Raw genomic sequence first — 22484 nt, 5'->3', positions numbered from 1 at the left:
AATGGTTGGCTGTCCTCTTATAATCTTGTGCACCTCTATCATTACCCCTCATCCTCCTTCAGTCAGCCCTAGCTCACTCAACCTATTTTCATAAGACATGCTCTCCGATCCAGGCATGTCCTCAGTATCCAGGCAGGTCTAAAGCTTCCACAAGCTTCCTGACATTGAGGCCACCGGATCTGAACACAATCTTCCAAGTGTGGTGGAAGCAATGGTCTAACTACCCTGTGTCAATGGCACTTGCCAGCCAGTGCCAGTGCATGTATCTGGGTCTGCCTCACTCTGAATGGAACTGAACATCATACAAGCTTCAGCTAACATGCTCCACTTCTGACCTTTAAATAAAAGGAAGTGGATTGATGAAGTAGCTGAAGACAGAACCGATAGTCATAAAGTTTTGCCTTAAGACAGATACTTGTCACAAAGTGTCCTTCCTCTGAATAACTTTGTGATTGACTGAATCTGTCCACAAAGACACAGTAAAAATGCTCCTCTGTGTTTTATTAATAATGTGTATGCTTTATCAGAATACAGAACAACAGCCATTTATCCATCATGTCTGACAACAAGAAACCCGCACAGGAGAGCTTAGAAGTGGAAAAGCCATTCCACTCTTGAGCTCAGAAGTCTGGGCCCAGCGGTATGAATAAGTGTCACAAACTGGGGTCTTCCTTGGTTGTAGGGAATGACCACATGCCTCATCACATCCTTCACTCTCCACGTAGCGTTGCAGTACCACCTTCCTGGCTGTTGGATCTCGCAGTAGATCTCATTCGCCCAGTCCACTGGGGCTGAGTTCGCAAGCTCAGACAGGCATGTCCCCTTTCTCACTGGGGTATGAGGCCTACTGGCGACCCTCAACTGGTTTGGCCCACCTGTCGAAGCGATGTACCGGGGTGTGACCGCTGTCACATACAGACAGCTACTTAGAGCCACAGGTTAGAGCCGAGTGGGGACAGAAGGTGAGCGAGCTGCCCCAGGATTGACACGACAGGCCCCCTCACCAGAGGTATTACCACTCCCTGGACATCCCACACAGACTGTACTGCACAGGAAAAGCCCTTTGCCCCACAATGTATGTGCTGAACATGAACCCAATTTAAACAAATCCCATCGGTCTGAATGGGGTCCATATCTATCAACTCCCTCAAAGCGCTGTAGGAACAGCAGGTCAGGGAGCATCTATAGAGTGGTTTTGGGCCGAGACCCTTCCTGAGGACTCATCATGTCCAACACAATGCAAGACTAGCTTTTCACTGCCATCTCGGTACGTGTCAATAAAAACATCAATTACCCGTTCCCATATATCCCGAATGCTCTGGCTTCTTCTCAGTCCTGTTATCCCATGGGGTTTTTTAAACAGGACATTCAAAATTAGAACCGGAATTAGAACGTTGACTCACGAGGCCGGTGAAATCTCCCTCCGACATCAGAGAAAGTCATTAAGAATTGCAATAATCGACAGCTTGTTCTAGGGAAAGCAGGAAGATCCCGGTCAGACAGCGGGAAAGCACACGGAATTTTTCAGGAAAGGATGATCTCTCGAGACCGACGGGAGAAAATCGAGTGGGAGTGGGGGAGTTAAGGTATAATATGGAGAGGGAGACGGAACCACTCCCGTTATGCAATGCTTTGTGAATCATGTTTAAAAACTACAACCCTCTCACCGTAGGCTTGAAATGAGTTATCTGTAACTGTGACCACAGCAATACATGGGATGGATATGATTCCGGTAAATACAAAACGTAAAAGTTTGAATGTTTCTATCAAGGAAAATAAGAGAATTACTTTTATGAATACTGACACACCCTTGCAAATTTACCGTTCGCCATGGGCAACAATTTAACTCACGCCAATATAAACTTGGATCGAAAATTTATTGACACAATATTTTAAACTATAGCCAACACAATAATACTATATAAGGTCATTGGAGCTCATTCCCGTGTAGTAACTTCGTTCACTCATAGTACCGACATGGCTCTGCCTGAAAGACCAGGCCCAGCTAAACCATTTCCACGCAAATCCCAAGGAAAAAGGCAGCAAAACTTTCTCCAATGGTGTGCGCTAGCAGACCGACTGTAATTTACCTGCACGTGCTCTGTGAGGCTATAGTCCGTATAGTTTCTGACATCGGTATCTGAGCTTCCAAATGGGCTCTGTGGGCGCTTCACCGAGTTCTTCCGCGATATTTACTGTCCTTCTCTCCTGAAAACCCTTTTCTTTCTCTCTATCTGTCTATCTGGAAAATGCCTACCCCTTCCCGCTGTTTTTTTCCTCCGGCAGCATCCGATTGACCGAAGTGTTCTATTGGCGAATTCAACAAGCCTAACTGAAATATTCTTTTGTAAATGTATATAGCTTTGCATTTTGAGGAGATCCCAAAAATTCCGAACAGCATAACTGTATTAATAAAATCAAGCATGGTCAAGTAAGGCTCATTAGTCCATAATTCCTGAGGTTATCCCTGAAGGTTCACCAGATTGATTCCTGGGATGGCAGGACTTTCATATGAAGAAAGACTGGATCGACTAGGCTAATACTCACTGGAATTTAGAAGATTGAGGGGGAATCTTATTGAAACGTATAAAATTCTAAAGGGATTGGACAGGCTGGATGCAGGAAGATTGTTTCCGATGTTGGGGAAGTCCAGAACGAGGGGTCACAGTTTAAGGATAAAGGGGAAGCCTTTTAGGACCGAGATGAGGAAAAACTTCTTCACACAGAGAGTAGTGAATCTGTGGAATTCTCTGCCACAGGAAACAGTTGAGGCAGTTCATTGGCTATATTTAAGAGGAAGTTAGATATGGCCCTTGTGGCTAAAGGGATCGGGGGTATGGAGAGAGCAGGTACAGGGTTCTGAGTTGGATGATCAGCCATGATCATACTGAATGGCGGTGCAGGCTCGAAGGGCCGAATGGCCTACTCCTGCACCTATTTTCTATGTTTCTATGTTTCTAAAAGAGTCATACAGTTACACAACACGAACACAGGCCCTTGCAGCCCAATTCACTCATGGCGCCTGCCAGTCTGGTCAAATTTTTGTCCACACTTAGACCAAATCCATCTAAACCTTTCCTGTCCAAGTGTCTTTTAAACGCTGTTAAAGTGCCCACCTCAGCCACTTCCTCTGGCAGATCGGTCCACACACTCACCACTCTGCGGGTGAGAAAAGAAACGTTGGCCCTCAGCTGCCTTTCCAAATTAAAGTTTTAAATTTGGCGGGCTGCCCCCAGCACATCCTTGGCTGTATTGGCTGTTAAAGCAAATGACACATTTCACTGTATGTTACAATGTACATCTGGTAAGTAAATTAATCTGAATCCCCCCTCACATTAAACCTGTGCCATCGAACTCATGAGTACATTCACCCTTTCTTTGCCCCTCATGATTTGTTACCCCTATATAAGATTGCCACTCCTACACTCCAAGGAATATATTCCTAGCCTGTCCGACCTCTCCCTATAACTCAGGCCCTTGAGGCTTTGCAACATTCTCGTAAATCTCCTCTGCACTCTTTCCACCTTAATAATGTGGTTCCTAGAACAGAGGAAAACTGTACCCAATATTCATTGTTAGAATCAGATTTGATCTCACCGGCATGTGTCAGGAAATGTGTTCCTATGCAGCAGCAGTACATTGCAAACATAGTAACAATAACTGTGAATTACAGTAAATATATATTAAAAGTTTATTTCAATAAGTAGTGCACAAAAAGTAGTGAGGTGGTGTTAATGGGTTCAATGTCCATTCAGAAATCAGATGGCAGAGGGGTAGAAGCGGTCCCTGAATTGCTGAGTGTGTGCCTTCAAGCTGCTGTACCTCCTCCCTGATGGTAATGATGAGAAGAGAGCATGTCCTGCGTGATGGGGGTTCTTAATGATGGATGCCGCCTTTTTGAGGCATTGCTCCTTGAAGATGTTCTGAACACTACATAGGATAATGCCCATGATGGAACTGACTTGAGTCCAAATGTGGTCTTATTAACATCTTGTACAACCACAACCTATCAACCCAACTCCTGCACTTATTAATCTGACTGAAGGAGGACAGCAGGCTAAGAACCTTCTGCAGCACCCTGCCTGTCTCTGACTCTACATTCAGGAAACCATGTGAAGAGATAAATGTAAAGATTAGCTTTGTAAAGGTAAATATTGGCTTTATTTCTCACACGTACGGGACATCAAAACATACAGTGAAATGCACCTTTTGCGCCTGGCTGCATCACAGCAAGGTATGGAACACCAATCCCCTTGAACAGAAAATCCTAAAACAGTAATGGATACAGCCCAGTCCATCCTGGGCAAAGCCCTCCCAACCATTGAGCACGTCTACATGGAGCATTGTCACAGAAAGCAGCATCCATCGTCAGTGACCCCCACCACCCAGAACGTGCTCTCTTCTCACTGCTGCCATCAGGATGAAAGTAAACACAAAGTACACTGCAGATGCTGTGTTTAGTCAAATCAACACGTGCAAAAGCTGGATGAACTCAGCAGGTCGGGCAGCATCTGTTGAAATGCGCAGTCAATGTTTCGGGCCAAAACCCTTCGTCAGGAAGAAAGTAAAACAGCCTCAGGACTCACACCATTTGATTCCAGTTAGTACCCCTCAACCATCAGGCTCTGAACCAAAGGGGATAACATCACTTGCCCCATCACTGAAATGTCCCCACAACCTATGGACTCACTTTCAGGGACTCTTCATCTCATGATCTCCATATGCATTGGTTATTGATTGATTGATTGATTGATTGATTGATTGATTGATTAATTACAGCTCAGAACAGGCCCTCCAGTGCTTCGAGCTGCACCACCCAGCAAAATCCAAAGGTTTAACCCTTAGCACTGGATAATTTCTTAGGTTTAACCCTTAGCACTGGATAATTTTCAAAGACCAATTCACCTACCGAACAGTACGTCTTTGGAATGTGGGAGGAATCTGGAGCGCCCACAGAAAACCCGCGTGGTCATGGGGAGAACATGAAAATACAACGTATATTCATTGCTTATATATTCATTTAGTTTTGTGTTTGCACAGTTTTTAGAATATTTGAACACTAGAAAGTTTTTTGAAGAGAACAGGCCATTCAGCCCAACAAAGCTTGCTAAATTCCTATTCGCATGGTGTTGAAATAACTATCATTTAGATTTGAAAGTCCCTAAGGTACTACTCTCCACTACACAACCTGGTAGTTTGTTCCAAGTGTTCACAACTTGCTGTGTAAAGAAACACTTCCTGGTGTTAGGCTGAAATCCCCCTTTAACCAGTCTCCACTGATGATGGATTAATTGTGAAGTAGCGGCTGGCATCCACCGTACTTATACCCTTAATGATTTTGAACACCTCTATCATGTCTCCTCATTCTACATGTACTTAGGTTAAAAAGATGTAATTCTTTCCCAATCTTTCTTCATAGCTCATACCCTGTAGACCTGGAATGTGCTGGACTCTCTCCAGTGCCTTCACCTCTCTCACACAATATGAAGACCAAAATTGTACACAGTATTCAAGGTGTGACCTCATAAGCACATCATACAGCTTAAGGAGAATGTCTCTAGACTTGAACTCCACTGATTGCATTATATAGCTCAATATTCTATTAGCCTTCCTAATCGCTACTCTGCATGGTCTAGGTGGTGATAGTGATGAGTCTTCCTGAATGTTGAAATCCTTCTCATGCACTTGCTAACTCAATACCCCCACTGCATATTTATATCTAATATTTCTACCTCCTATATGTAATACTTTACATTTATATATATTAAATTTCATTTGCTATTTATCTGCCCACATCTGAATTTTATTTAGATCAAACTGTATTGATTCAGCTGCCTGAATGTTATCAGCTCGACCCCCTAATTTTGTGCCAAGAGCAAACTTTACTAGTTTATTTGTTATGTGCTTATCCAAATCATTTATATAAATTATAAACAGCAGCAGCCCCAAAACTGATCCCTACAGAACCCACTTTTAATATCTTCTAGGTATGAAAATCTTCTCACCATAACTCACTGTTTTCTGTTCTTGCTCTCTGGATGAGCACCCAAGTTGAGTGGCCTTTCATTGATTCTGTTATGATTATTAATCTATAGATTTATTGAGTATGCCCGCAAGAAAATGAATTGAACTCTGAGTTGTAAGTGTGGCACTAACCACTAACACCTGTGGTTCTGTAGTCAATTACCCCACTACCCTCCATTTAGCTCTACCCCTCTGCACTTACATTCCCTCTTCCCACCCCACTTCCACAGTGACCACACAAGATTTCCTATACCACACACCCCTCTAGCTGCCTATTCCTCCACATCCCTGTTACTCCTGTCCCTTCCTCCTGCCCCAACTGTTACTTTTCCTGTTTCCCTCCTGCTCAATTGCCTCTCCTCTCTCTGTAGTTACCTCTCCAGTGGTAACATCTCTTTTGTTACCCCTGCTTGTCAGACCTGTTGTACCTCCTGTATCATCTGTGTTTTCCCCCTACTATTGCCTCACCTGTTTCCCTTTGCGTTGCCTCTGCGATTCCTCCTCTTTTGTCTCTCCTGTTTCTCTTCCAATTGCCCTCTAGTTACCCTCCTATTGCCTCACTCCCCTTAATGACACTCTTGTTGCCTTTTTATTGTTCTCCTGTTGTCCCTGACTGTGGCCATTGACTCCTCCTTTAGTCCCTCTCGCCACTCTAGTTGCCCCTCTTTTTCGCCTCATTCTGCTCCTGCCCACTTTCCGATCGGATTACCTCTGCGCCACCCATGAACTCCCATTGGCCAATCGAAGTTCCTCCTCTTCGGGGAAACCCCGAGCGGGGATACAACCCAGTCTCCGTCCGGCTGTACCGGGTGGTCAGTGATTGCTGATCCGCGCTGCCGCGCCCGCCTCGAAGGACATGGCACCTCGGAGGGACAACTTCTACCTGTCCGCCCTCCTGGGATCGCTGCTGTCGTGGTCGGGTGAGAGACAGAGTTTAAAGTTAACTTGTTCCTGTCAACCAGACGCCAGAGGGTGTCCGAGTCGAAAGCAGAATATTTACGGGAAGGGGGAGGATTGTAGGGGGTTACAGAACAGGGAGGGGTGTAGGGGCCAGAGGGGGGTTACTCAGACAGGGAGGGGTGTAGGGGCTGGAAGGGGTCACAGAGATAGGGAGGGGTGTAGGAGCTGGAAGGGGTCACAGAGACAGGGAGGGGTGTAGGGGCTAGAGGGGGGTTACTCAGACAGGGAGGGGTGTAAAGACCAGAGGGGGTTACAGAAACAGGGAGGGGTGTCGGGTCTGTAAGAGGATACAGAGACAGGGAGGGGTGTAGGGGCCAGAGGGGGTCACAGAGACAGGGAGGGGCTGGAAGGGGTTATAGAGACAGGGAATGGTGTAGAGGATGGAGGGGGTTACAGAGACAGGGAGGGGTGTAGGGGATGGAGGGGGTTACAGAGACAGGGAGGGGTGTAGGGGATGGAGGGGGTTACAGAGACGGAGGGGTGTAGGGGCTGGAAGGGGTCACAGAGACAGGGCGGGGTGTAAGGGCTGGAAGGGGTCACAGAGACAGGGAGGGGATGGAGGGGGTCACAGAGACAGGGAGGGGTGTAGGGGATGGAGGGGGTTACAGAGACAGGGAGGGGTGTAGGGGATGGAGGGGGTTACAGAGACGGAGGGGTGTAGGGGCTGGAAGGGGTCACAGAGACAGGGCGGGGTGTAGGGGCTGGAAGGGGTCACAGAGACAGGGAGGGGATGGAGGGGGTCACAGAGACAGGGAGGGGTGTAGGGGCTGGAAGGGGTCACAGAGATAGGGAGGGGTGTAGGGGCTGGAAGGGGTCACAGAGGGATGGGTGTAAGGGCTGGAAGGGGTCACAGAGACAAGGAGGGGTGTAGGGGAAGGTGGGGTTTACAGTTAAAATCAGAGTATGCCAGTTCAGTGCAGGAACTCGCAAGGATTGGTGCCCACTCAGAAACTCTGGGTTAGATGAGACTGTGACAAAAGGGGACCCCTGTCCAGGAGGGGATCTCCCGATTCCTGCCTCAGTTACCACACCAGATCTATGTATCCACAGCCATGGCTTTAAAAGCGGAGGTTCAAGATGAAAAATGCTGCAACAACAAATTCCTTGTCATGAGGTGGAAGAACAGTGATTATGGACAACTTTTACCAAATTACAGGACCGTGAGCCTGTGCAGCAACCGTCAGTCAGCCTTTCTGTGAGTATGTCTTGCCTGTTTCTCATTAGTGTGGGTTGAATCAAATCCCTCGCCACACATCTGTATGAATCAGCTAATATTCTTTGGTCTGGTTAACCAGTGCCCTTGAACCTGTATCGTCCCAGCCCGAGAGCTTGTGTACAGCAGCCTTTCTCAACCTTTTATGCCCTGGAGGAACCTTTGAAATAACTTTCCGGTTTCGGGGAGCCCCTGTGTTCATTATTATTATAATTAATAATAATATTATACCTAGAGCACACGGTACATTCACTTGATCAGTAAGTTTTAGGTATATTAATACAAAAAATGTTGTAAATGCTCTTTAGAATTAATTAATAATTAATGGCTCCGTCTGTCTAACGGACGATGGATGGGCTCGGTTGGGTGTGGAACAGCGTCGGCTGTGGTTGAATAAGCTGGTTCTTGAGCGGCAGTCCTTGGCACAGCTGCTGATGGCTGTGGCTGGGTAGTCACTCAGCTTTCCTTCTCTCTCTCCTGTCCGACCACAGTCGAGTTCGTTTTTCCTCTGCATTGGTAATGCCTGGACGTGCAGCCTGTCGCCAGGTGCAACTCTCTTATCGGCAGACTTCAGGTCGCGTTTACAAACGTCCCTGTAACGAAGCAGTGAGCACCCTATGGGCCGGGATCCGGCGGCGAGGTCTCCGTACAGGATGTCCTTGGGGATGCGGCCACCCTGCATGCGACGGACATGGCCAAGCCAGCGCAGTCATCACTGTGTGAGAAGGACATACGTGCTTGGCATGCTGGCCTGGTCCAGGACATCCTTGTTTGGCACGCGGTCTTTCTGGGAATTGCCCAGGATCCCACACAAGCACCGTAGGTAGAAGCTGTTGAGGCGGTGCTCTTGGCGGGCATAGGTTGTCCAATTCGTCGGTGAAGGCCCCAGCTTCAGTATCCGCGACCACACCCTGAAAGAGGTAGATGAAATCACCTGCCTAGGATCGACAGTCTCCAGCAACCTGTCTCTCGATCCAGAGCTCAGCAGGCTAATAGGGAAAACCGCCGCTGCTATGAATAGAGAATGAACTTTCAGCCAACATTTCTTGGAGAAAAACAGGTAGTTAAGCTTAGCTTACCTTTCCTGAAATTAATCTATTTCTTTCCCTTTCATAAACGTTAAAAACTCACAAAGCAAACATAATAAATTTTTGCTAAGTATCTGGCTTAAGCCAAAATGGGATTTAATTTTTCTAAAGGTAGGCTTGGTAGATTTACTTTAAATAAAAGTTGTAAATTTATTTTAATTAAACTTATTTACAATATGGAAGTTTATTGAGTAGTAAAGTTACTAAAAACCATAAGCCAAAGCAATATGAATAAAAATATAACCTAAGTCACAAATTTATACAAGAGTTTGAAAAAATATTTTCTTACTAAGTGACACAGTCAGGCTCAAATATAGGCCTAGCACATGAAATCTGTGCTTGTTTTTTGCTGCACAAGTTCACAGATTTCCCATTCCATTGAAATGAAACATTTTCTATCCTTGCTCTTAAACAAGAAGAAGTTTGCTCACATGTAAGAAATTGAAAACTGCAGTAAAATGTTCATTGCTTTTCAATGAATGGTAGGATACTCTTCTGTCACAGAAATCCAGAACTTGTCCAGGACAAGTCAGTAAATCTTATCTTGAGTGCACGATCACAGAGTTCTTTCCCTTTTGTCAAAGGCTGAGCGGAAGATTTAGAGAAGATTCCCTCACCCAGTCTCGTGGTGAAAGGAAGGGAGAGTATTGTTCAATTTTGTTCTTCCAGGGGGATTTCAATAAGACTCCAGACTTTCTGATATCCTTCCTCAATCTCAAGCCCAAGCAGCAGTAGAAACATTTCAAGATTTCCTTTCGCAATATGACTTTTCCAAAGACTGGGTTTCCGTTTACATCCAAGAATCTTGTCTCTTGAGGTCAAGACATCTTTTGCAGGGCCTTGAAGAGACTTGTTCAACTGGTTCATATGATGAAAAATGTCTGCTAAGTTGGCTAGTCTCTGCAGCCATTCGTCATCTTCAAAGCACTCAGCAAAAATTTTCTTGAAAGTACTCCTGCAATTCACCTTTCAGCTCAAACACCCTGTTGAGAACTCTTCCTCTGCTTAGCCACTGGATTTCTGCATGTAGCAGGAGACTGGTGTGCCTTTGTCGGGGTATTCACAGTTTTTTAAACATTCTTGAGTGAACTGATCTTTGTTTAATAAAGTTAACTATTTTTGTAATAACTTTTTTCAATCCATCTCTAAGAGTTTTTGAGATCAATACCTCCCTGTGAAGAAAGTGTGTTGTGACAATGTCAGGATTTTCATTTTTACAAGAGAGACGAACCCTCTCATGGAGTCAATCATTGATGGGGCACCATCAGTACAGATGCCAACACAGTTCCTCCAAGACAGAACTTTTGTTTCCAGATATGAAGACAAAACATTAAATATATCTTGGCTTTTGCTTGTTTTGCACAGCTCTTCACATTAGAAAAAAGTATTCTTGAATTTCACCGTCATTTACACATCTTACAAACGCCACAAGATGACCTTTATTGATGAACTCTGATTCATCAATCTGGACAGAGAAGCTGTTTTTCAGATTATCTCACAAAAACTCTTCAGCATCATGTGACATGTCATCAATACGTCAGCTTATTGTAATGTTTGAGACTGAAACCTTTTCAATTTCTCATACTGCATCTTGTCCTAGCATTTTATCTGCTATAAATTTACACGCTGGCACCATTAGGTTCTCACGAACTGTGTGACTTCTCCTTTTCTGGGTAATAAGTTCTGCTGTTTTGATTGACTGTGACTTTATTTTCGAAAGCTGTTTGTTTTGAGACTCTAATAACCGTGAAAGTAATCAGCACTTTTGCATGTCATATGGCTGTGATTTGTAGTTAAGTGTCTTTTCAATTCTGCTGGAGCCATTGCTGCATCTATAAGTTGTTTGCTACAGACGAGGCACGATGGAACAGGACAACTTGGCTCACCAGTCGATGTAAAACCCATTGATAAGTAACTTTCATTGTAAAGACGGACTTTTTTGTGTCTGTTGTTGCAGTAGTGCAGTGGAAGGACTCAGAATTCTGTAATTGTTCATCATTAACCTTACATGAATTGTCCATGCGCCTAGAATCCTCCCTTCTTATCTCACATCTCCTAATCAAAAATCACCATATTGGACTGTCAGACATGTCTGCAAAACACAAGGGTTAATAAAATACCCTGTGTATTTTGCACAGGGACATCACAGCCCAAATTAGGCGAGTCCATTCAATGCTTGGAAAATGCACTTCACGTTCCTATTCAGCCTATCGTCCTCCCCTACGTACAATACAGCCCTCACTAATTATCAGCCTACCGTCCTCCCCTACGTACAATACAGCCTACACCAATTATCAGCCTACCGTCCTCCCCTATGTACAATACAGCCCTCACCAATTATCAGCCTACCGTCCTCCCCTACGTACAATACAGCCCTCACTAATTATCAGCCTACCGTCCTCCCCTACGTACAATACAGCCCACACCAATTATCAGCCTACCGTCTTCCCCAACGTACAATACAGCCCTGACCAATTATCAGCGTACCGTCCTCCCCTACGTACAATACAGCCCTCACCAATTATCAGCCTACCGTCCTCCCCTACGTACAATACAGCCCTCACCAATTATCAGCCTACCGTCCTCCCCACGTACAATACAGCCCTCACCAATTATCAGCCTACCGTCCTCCCCTACGTACAATACAGCCCACACCAATTATCAGCCTACCGTCCTCCCCTACGTACAATACAGCCCTCACTAATTATCAGCCTACCGTCCTCCCCTACGTACAATACAGCCCACAACAATTATCAGCCTACCGTCTTCCCCGACGTACAATACAGCCCTGACCAATTATCAGCCTACAGTCCTCCCCTACGTACAATACAGCCCTCACCAATTATCAGCCTACCGTCCTCCCCTACGTACAATACAGCCCTCACCAATTATCAGCCTACCGTCCTCCCCACGTACAATACAGCGCTCACCAATTATCAGCGTACCATCCTCGCCTACGTACAATACAGCCCTCACCAATTATCAGCCTACAGTCCTCCCCTACGTGAAATACAGCCCTCATTAATTATCAGTCTACAGTCCTCCCCTACCTATAATACAGCCCTCACCAATTATCAGCCTACTGTCCTCCCCTACGTACAATACAGCTCTCACCAATTATCAGCCTACCGTCCTCCCCTACGTACAATACAGCCCACACTAATTATCATCCTATCGTCCTCCCCTACGTACAATACAGCCCTCACCAACTATCAGCCTATCATCCTCCCCTACGTACAATACAGCCCACACTAATTATCAGCCTACTGTCCTCCCCTACGTACAGTACAGCTCTCACCAATTATCAGCCTACCGTCCTCCCCTACGTACAATACAGCTCTCACCAATTATCAGCCTACCGTCCTCCCCTACGTGAAATACAGCCCTCATTAATTATCAGTCTACTGTCCTCCCCTACGTACAAGACAGCCCTCACTAATAATCAGCCTATCGTCCTCCCCTACGTACAAGACAGCCCTCACTAATTATCAGCCTATCGTCCTCCCCTACGTACAATACAGCCCTCACTGATTATCAGCCTATCGTCCTCCCCTACGTACAATACAGCCCTCACCGATTATCAGCCTACCATCCTCCCCTACGTACAATACAGCCCTCACTAATTATCAGCGTACCGTCCTCCCCTACGTACAATACAGCCCACACTAATTATCAGCCTATCGTCCTCCCCTACGTACAATACAGCCCTCACCAACTATCAGCCTATCATCCTCCCCTACAAACAATACAGCCCACACTAATTATCAGCCTACTGTCCTCCCCTACATACAATTCAGCTCTCACCAATTATCAGCCTACCGTCCTCCCCTATGTGAAATACAGCCCTCATTAATTATCAGTCTACTGTCCTCCCCTACGTACAAGACAGCCCTCACTAATAATCAGCCTATCGTCCTCCCCTACGTACAAGACCGCCCTCACTAATTATCAGCCTATCGTCCTCCCCTACGTACAATACAGCCCTCACCAATTATCAGCCTATCGTCCTCCCCTACGTACAATACAGCCCTCACTGATTATCAGCCTATCATCCTCCCCTACGTAGAGTACAGCCCTCACCAATTATCAGCCTACCATCCTCCCCTACGTACAATACAGCCCTCACTAATTATCAGTCTACCATCCTCCCCTACGTACAATACTCAACTCACCAATTATCAGCCTACCGACCTCCCCTACGTACAATACAGCCCTCACCAATTATCAGCCTCCCGTCCTCCCCGACGTACAATACAGCCCTCACCAATTATCAGCCTACCGTCCTCCCCTACGTACAATACAGCCCTCACCAATTATCAGTCTACCATCCTCCCCTACGTACAATACAGCCCTCATTAATTATCAGTCTACCGTCCTCCCCTACGTACAATACAGCCCTCACCAATGTTGAGCCTACTGTCCTCCCCTACGTACAATACAGCTCTCACCAATTATCAGCCTACCGTCCTCCCCTATGTACAATACAGCCCACACTAATTATCAGTCTACCGTTCTCCCCTACGTACAATACAGCCGTCACCAATTATCAGCCTACCGTCCTCCCCTACGTACAATACAGCCGTCACCAATTATCAGCCTACCGTCCTCCCCTACGTACAAGACAGCCCTCACTAATAATTAGCCTATCGTCCTCCCCTACGTACAAGACAGCCCTCACTAATTATCAGCCTATCGTCCTCCCCTACGTACAAGACAGCCCTCACTAATTATCAGCCTATCGTCCTCCCCTACGTACAATACAGCCCTCACTGATTATCAGCCTACCGTCCTCCCCTACGTACAATACAGCCCTCACTGATTATCAGACTATTGTCCTCCCCTACGTACAATACAGCCCTCACCAATTATCAGCCTACCATCCTCCCCTACGTACAATACAGCCCTCACTAATTATCAGTCTACCATCCTCCCCTACGTACAATACAGCCCTCACCAATTATCAGCCTACCGTCCTCCCCTACGTACAATACAGCCCTCACTAATTATCAGTCTACCGTTCTCCCCTACGTACAATACAGCCGTCACCAATTATCAGCCTACCGTCCTCCCCTACGTACAATACAGCCCTCACCAATTATCAGCCTACCGTCCTCCCCTACGTGAAATACAGCCCTCATTAATTATCAGTATACCGTCCTCCCCTACGTACAATACAGCCCTCACCAATTATCAGCCTACTGTCCTCCCCTACGTACAATACAGCTCTCACCAATTATCAGCCTATCGTCCTCCCCTACGTACAATACAGCCCTCACCAATTATCACCCTACCGTCCTACCCTACGTACAATACAGCCCGCACTAATTATCAGCCTACCGTCCTCCCCTACGTGAAATACAGCCCTCACTGATTATCAGCCTATCGTCCTCCCCTACGTACAATACAGCCCTCACCAATTATCAGCCTACCGTCCTCCCCTACGTGAAATACAGCCCTCATTAATTATCAGTCTACCGTCCTCCCCTACGTACAATACAGCCCTCACCAATTATCAGCCTACTGTCCTCCCCTACGTACAATACAGCTCTCAACAATTATCAGCCTACAGTCCACCCCTACGTACAATACAGCCCACACTAATTATCAGCCTACTGTCCTCCCCTACGTACAGTACAGCTCTCACCAATTATCAGCCTACCGTCCTCCCCTACGTACAATACAGCTCTCAACAATTATCAGCCTACCGTCCTCCCCTACGTGAAATACAGCCCTCATTAATTATCAGTCTACTGTCCTCCCCTACGTACAAGACAGCCCTCACTAATAATCAGCCTATCGTCCTCCCCTACGTACAAGACAGCCCTCACTAATTATCAGCCTATCGTCCTCCCCTACGTACAATACAGCCCTCACTGATTATCAGCCTATCGTCCTCCCCTACGTACAATACAGCCCTCACCAATTATCAGCCTACCATCCTCCCCTACGTACAATACAGCCCTCACTAATTATCAGCCTACCGTCCTCCCCTACGTACAATACAGCCCTCACCAACTATCAGCCTATCATCCTCCCGTACATCCAATACAGCCCACACTAATTATCAGCCTACTGTCCTCCCCTAAATACAATTCAGCTCTCACCAATTATCAGCCTACCGTCCTCCCCTACGTGAAATACAGCCCTCATTAATTATCAGTCTACTGTCCTCCCCTACGTACAAGACAGCCCTCACTAATAATCAGCCTATCGTCCTCACCTACGTACAAGACAGCCCTCACTAATTATCAGCCTATCGTCCTCACCTACGTACAATACAGCCCTCACCAATTATCAGCCTATCGTCCTCCCCTACGTGAAATACAGCCCTCATTAATTATCAGCCTACCATGCTCCCCTACGTGAAATACAGCCCACATTAATTATCAGTCTACCGTCCTCCCCTACGTACAATACAGCCCTCACTGATTATCAGCCTACCGTCCTCCCCTACGTGAAATACAGCCCTCATTAATTATCAGTCTACTGTCCTCCCCTACGTAGAAGACAGCCCTCACTAATAATCAGCCTACCATCCTCCCCTACGTACAATACAACCATCACTAATTATCAGTCTACCATCCTCCCCTACGTACAATACAGCCCTCACCAATTATCAGCCTACCGTCCTCCCCTACGTACAATACAGCCCTCACCAATTATCAGCCTACCGTCCTCCCCTACATGAAATACAGCCCTCACTAATTATCACCCTACCGTCCTCCCCTACGTACAATACAGCCCTCACCTATTATCAGCCTACCATTCTCCCCTACGTACAATACAGCCCTCACTAATTATCAGTCTACCGTTCTCCCCTACGTACAATACAGCCGTCACCAATTATCAGCCTACCGTCATCCCCTACTTACAATACAGCCGTCACCAATTATCAGCCTACCGTCCTCCCCTACGTACAAGACAGCCCTCACTAATAATTAGCCTATCGTCCTCCCCTACGTACAAGACAGCCCTCACTAATTATCAGCCTATCGTCCTCCCCTACGTACAATACAGCCCTCACTGATTATCAGCCTACCGTCCTCCCCTACGTACAATACAGCCATCACTGATTATCAGCCTATTGTCCTCCCCTACGTACAATACAGCCCTCACCAATTATCAGCCTACCATCCTCCCCTACGTACAATACAACCCTCACTAATTATCAGTCTACCATCCTCCCCTACGTACAATACAGCCCTCACCAATTATCAGCCTACCGTCCTCCCCTACGTACAATACAGCCCTCACCAATTATCAGCCTACCGTCCTCCCCTACATGAAATACAGCCCTCACTAATTATCACCCTACCGTCCTCCCCTACGTACAATACAGCCCTCACCTATTATCAGCCTACCATTCTCCCCTACGTACAATACAGCCCTCACTAATTATCAGTCTACCGTTCTCCCCTACGTACAATACAGCTCTCACCAATTATCAGCCTACCGTCCTCCCCTACGTACAATACAGCCCTCACCAATTATCAGCCTACCGTCCTCCCCTACGTACAATACAGCCCTCACCAATTATCAGCCTACCGTCCTCCCCTACGTGAAATACAGCCCTCATTAATTATCAGTCTACTGTCCTCCCCTACGTGAAATACAGCCCTCATTAATTATCAGTCTACTGTCCTCCCCTGCGTACAAGACAGCCCTCACTAATAATCAGCCTATCGTCCTCCCCTACGTACAAGACAGCCCTCACTAATTATCAGCCTATCATCCTCCCCTACGTACAATACAGCCCTCACTGATTATCAGCCTATCATCCTCCCCTACGACAATACAGCCCTCACCAATTATCAGCCTACCATCCTCCCCTACGTACCATACAGCCCTCGCTAATTATCAGGCTACCATCCTCCCCTACGTACAATACAGCCCTCACCAATTATCAGCCTACAGTCCTCCCCTACGTACAATACAGCCCTCACCAATTATCAGCCTACCGTCCTCCCCTACGTACAATACAGCCCTCACCAATTATCAGCCTACCGTCCTCCCCTACGTACAATACAGCCCTCACCAATTATAAGTCTACCATTCTCCCCTACGTACAATACAGCCCTCACTAATTATCAGCCTACCGTCCTCCCCTACGTGAAATACAGCCCTCACTGATTATCAGCCTATCGTCCTCCCCTACGTACAATACAGCCCTCACCAATTATCACCCTACCGTCCTACCCTACGTACAATACAGCCCGCACTAATTATCAGCCTACCGTCCTCCCCTACGTGAAATACAGCCCTCACTGATTATCAGCCTATCGTCCTCCCCTACGTACAATACAGCCCTCACCAATTATCAGCCTACCGTCCTCCCCTACGTGAAATACAGCCCTCATTAATTATCAGTCTACCGTCCTCCCCTACGTACAATACAGCCCTCACCAATTATCAGCCTACTGTCCTCCCCTACGTACAATACAGCTCTCACCAATTATCAGCCTACAGTCCACCCCTACGTACAATACAGCCCACACTAATTATCAGCCTACTGTCCTCCCCTACGTACAGTACAGCTCTCACCAATTATCAGCCTACCGTCCTCCCCTACGTACAATACAGCTCTCAACAATTATCAGCCTACCGTCCTCCCCTACGTGAAATACAGCCCTCATTAATTATCAGTCTACTGTCCTCCCCTACGTACAAGACAGCCCTCACTAATAATCAGCCTATCGTCCTCCCCTACGTACAAGACAGCCCTCACTAATTATCAGCCTATCGTCCTCCCCTACGTACAATACAGCCCTCACTGATTATCAGCCTATCGTCCTCCCCTATGTACAATACAGCCCTCACCAATTATCAGCCTACCATCCTCCCCTACGTACAATACAGCCCTCACTAATTATCAGCCTACCGTCCTCCCCTACGTACAATACAGCCCACACTAATTATCAGCCTATCGTCCTCCCCTACGTACAAAACAGCCCTCACCAACTATCAGCCTATCATCCTCCCGTACATCCAATACAGCCCACACTAATTATCAGCCTACTGTCCTCCCCTAAATACAATTCAGCTCTCACCAATTATCAGCCTACCGTCCTCCCCTACGTGAAATACAGCCCTCATTAATTATCAGTCTACTGTCCTCCCCTACGTACAAGACAGCCCTCACTAATAATCAGCCTATCGTCCTCACCTACGTACAAGACAGCCCTCACTAATTATCAGCCTATCGTCCTCCCCTACGTACAATACAGCCCTCACCAATTATCAGCCTATCGTCCTCCCCTACGTACAATACAGCCCTCACTGATTATCAGACTATCATCCTCCCCTACGTAGAATACAGCCCTCACCAATTATCAGCCTAACATCCTCCCCTACGTACAATACAGCCCTCACTAATTATCAGTCTACCATCCTCCCCTACGTACAATACAGCCCTCACCAATTATCAGCCTTCCGTCCTCCCCTACGTACAATACAGCCCTCACCAATTATCAGCCTACCGTCCTCCCCTACGTACAATACAGCCCTCACCAATTATCAGCCTACCGTCCTCCCCTACGTACAATACAGCCCTCACCAATTATCAGTCTACCGTCCTCACCTCTGTACAATACAGCTCTCACCAATTATCAGCCTACCGTCCTCCCCTACGTACAACACAGCTCTCACCAATTATCAGCCTACCGTCCTCCCCTACGTACAATACAGCTCTCACCGATTATCAGCCTACCGTCCTCCCCTACGTACAATACAGCTCTCACCGATTATCAGCCTACCGTCCTCCCCTACGTACAATACAGCTCTCACCGATTATCAGCCTACCGTCCTCCCCTACGTACAATACAGCTCTCACCAATTATCAGCCTACCGTCCTCCCTTACGTGAAATACAGCCCTCACTAATAATCAGCCTATCGTCCTCCACTACGTACAAGACAGCCCTCGCTAATTATCAGCCTATCGTCCTCCCCTACGTACAATACAGCCCTCACTGATTATCAGCCTATCGTCCTCCCCTATGTACAATACAGCCCTCACCAATTATCAGCCTACCATCCTCCCCTACGTACAATACAGCCCTTACTAATTATCAGCCTACCGTCCTCCCCTACAAGAAATACAGCCCTCATTAATTATCAGTCTACTGTCCTCCCCTACGTACAATACAGCCCTCACTAATTATTAGCCTACCGTCCTCCCTACGTGAAATACAGCCCTCACTAATTATCAGCCTACCGTCCTCCCCTGCGTACAATACAGCCCTCACCAATTATCACCCTACCGACCTCCCCTACGTACAATACAGCTCTCACCAATTATCAGCCTACCGTCCTCCCCTACGTACAATACAGCTCTCACCAATTATCAGCCTACCGTCCTCCCCTACGTGAAATACAGCCCTCACTAATTATCAGCCTACCGTCCTCCCCTACGTACAATACAGCCCTCACCAATTATCAGCCTACCGTCCTCCCCTACGTACAATACAGCCCTCACTAATTATCAGCCTACCGTCCTCCCCTACGTACAATACAGCCCTCACTAATTATCAGCCTACCATCCTCCCCCACGTGAAATACAGCCCTCATTAATAATCAGTCTACCGTCTTCCCCTACGAGAAATACAGCCCTCATTAATTATCAGTCTACCGTCCTCCCCTACGTACAATACAGCCCTCAACAATTATCAGCCTACCGTCCTCCCCTACGTACAATACAGCCCTCACCGATTATCAGCCTATCGTCCTCCCCTACGTGAAATACAGCCCTCATTAATTATCAGCCTACCGTCCTCCCCTACGTGAAATACAGCCCTCATTAATTATCAGTCTACCGTCCTCCCCTACGTACAATACAGCCCTCACCAATTATCAGCCTACCGTCCTCCCCTACCTGAAATACAGCCCTCATTAATTATCAGTCTACTGTCTTCCCCTACGTACAAGACAGCCCTCACTAATAATCAGCCTATCGTCCTCCCCTACGTACAAGACAGCCCTCGCTAATTATCAGCCTATCGTCCTCCCCTACGTACAATACAGCCCTCACTGATTATCAGCCTATCGTCCTCCCCTACGTACAATACAGCCCTCACCAATTATCAGCCTACCATCCTCCCCTACGTACAATACAGCCCTCACTAATTATCAGCCTACCGTCCTCACCTACAAGAAATACAGCCCTCATTAATTATCAGTCTACTGTCCTCCCCTACGTACAATACAGCCCTCACTAATTATCAGCCTACCGTCCTCCCCTACGTGAAATACAGCCCTCACTAATTATCAGCCTACCGTCCTCCCCACGTACAATACAGCCCTCACCAATTATCACACTACCGTCCTCCCCTACATACAATACAGCCCTCACCAATTATCAGCCTACCGTCCTCCCCTACGTACAATACAGCCCTCACTAATTATCAGCCTACCGTCCTCCCCTACGTGAAATACAGCCCTCACCAATTATCACCCTACCGTCCTCCCCTACGTACAATACAGCCCTCACCGATTATCAGCCTATCGTCCTCCCCTACGTGAAATACAGCCCTCATTAATTATCAGTCTACTGTCCTCCCCTACGTACAATACAGCCCTCATTAATTATCAGTCTACCATCCTCCCCTACGTACAATACAGCGCTCACCAATTATCAGCCTACCGTCGTCCCCTACGTACAATACAGCCCTCACTGATTATCAGCCTACCGTCCTCCCCTACGTACAATACAGCCCTCACTAATTATCAGCCTATCGTCCTCCCCTACGTACAATACAGCCCTCACTAATTATTAGCCTACCGTCCTCCCCTACGTGAAATACAGCCCTCACTAATTAACAGCCTACCGTCCTCCCCTACGTACAATACAGCCCTCACCAATTATCACCCTACCGTCCTCCCCTACGTACAATACAGCCCTCACCAATTTTCAGCCTACCGTCCTCCCCTACGTACAATACAGCCCTCACTAATTATCAGCCTACCGTCCTCCACTACGTACAATACAGCCCTCACTAATTATCAGCCTACCATCCTCCCCCACGTGAAATACAGCCCTCATTAATAATCAGTCTACCGTCCTCCCCTACGTGAAATACAGCCCTCATTAATTATCAGTCTACCGTCCTCCCCTACGTACAATACAGCCCTAAACAGTTATCAGCCTACCGTCCTCCCCTACGTACAATACAGCCCTCAACGATTATCAGCCTATCGTCCTCCCCTACGTGAAATACAGCCCTCATTAATTATCAGCCTACCGTCCTCCCCTACGTGAAATACAGCCCTCACTAATTATCAGCCTACCGTCCTCCCCACGTACAATACAGCCCTCACCAATTATCACACTACCGTCCTCCCCTACATACAATACAGCCCTCACCAATTATCAGCCTACCGTCCTCCCCTACGTACAATACAGCCCTCACTAATTATCAGCCTACCGTCCTCCCCTACGTGAAATACAGCCCTCACCAATTATCACCCTACCGTCCTCCCCTACGTACAATACAGCCCTCACCGATTATCAGCCTATCGTCCTCCCCTACGTGAAATACAGCCCTCATTAATTATCAGTCTACTGTCCTCCCCTACGTACAATACAGCCCTCATTAATTATCAGTCTACCATCCTCCCCTACGTACAATACAGCGCTCACCAATTATCAGCCTACCGTCGTCCCCTACGTACAATACAGCCCTCACTGATTATCAGCCTACCGTCCTCCCCTACGTACAATACAGCCCTCACTAATTATCAGCCTATCGTCCTCCCCTACGTACAATACAGCCCTCACTAATTATTAGCCTACCGTCCTCCCCTACGTGAAATACAGCCCTCACTAATTAACAGCCTACCGTCCTCCCCTACGTACAATACAGCCCTCACCAATTATCACCCTACCGTCCTCCCCTACGTACAATACAGCCCTCACCAATTTTCAGCCTACCGTCCTCCCCTACGTACAATACAGCCCTCACTAATTATCAGCCTACCGTCCTCCACTACGTACAATACAGCCCTCACTAATTATCAGCCTACCATCCTCCCCCACGTGAAATACAGCCCTCATTAATAATCAGTCTACCGTCCTCCCCTACGTGAAATACAGCCCTCATTAATTATCAGTCTACCGTCCTCCCCTACGTACAATACAGCCCTAAACAGTTATCAGCCTACCGTCCTCCCCTACGTACAATACAGCCCTCAACGATTATCAGCCTAT

Source organism: Hypanus sabinus, chromosome 7, assembly GCF_030144855.1.
Source record: "Hypanus sabinus isolate sHypSab1 chromosome 7, sHypSab1.hap1, whole genome shotgun sequence".
Lineage (NCBI taxonomy): Eukaryota > Metazoa > Chordata > Chondrichthyes > Myliobatiformes > Dasyatidae > Hypanus > Hypanus sabinus.
Note: the sequence above shows the minus strand (reverse complement) of the source record.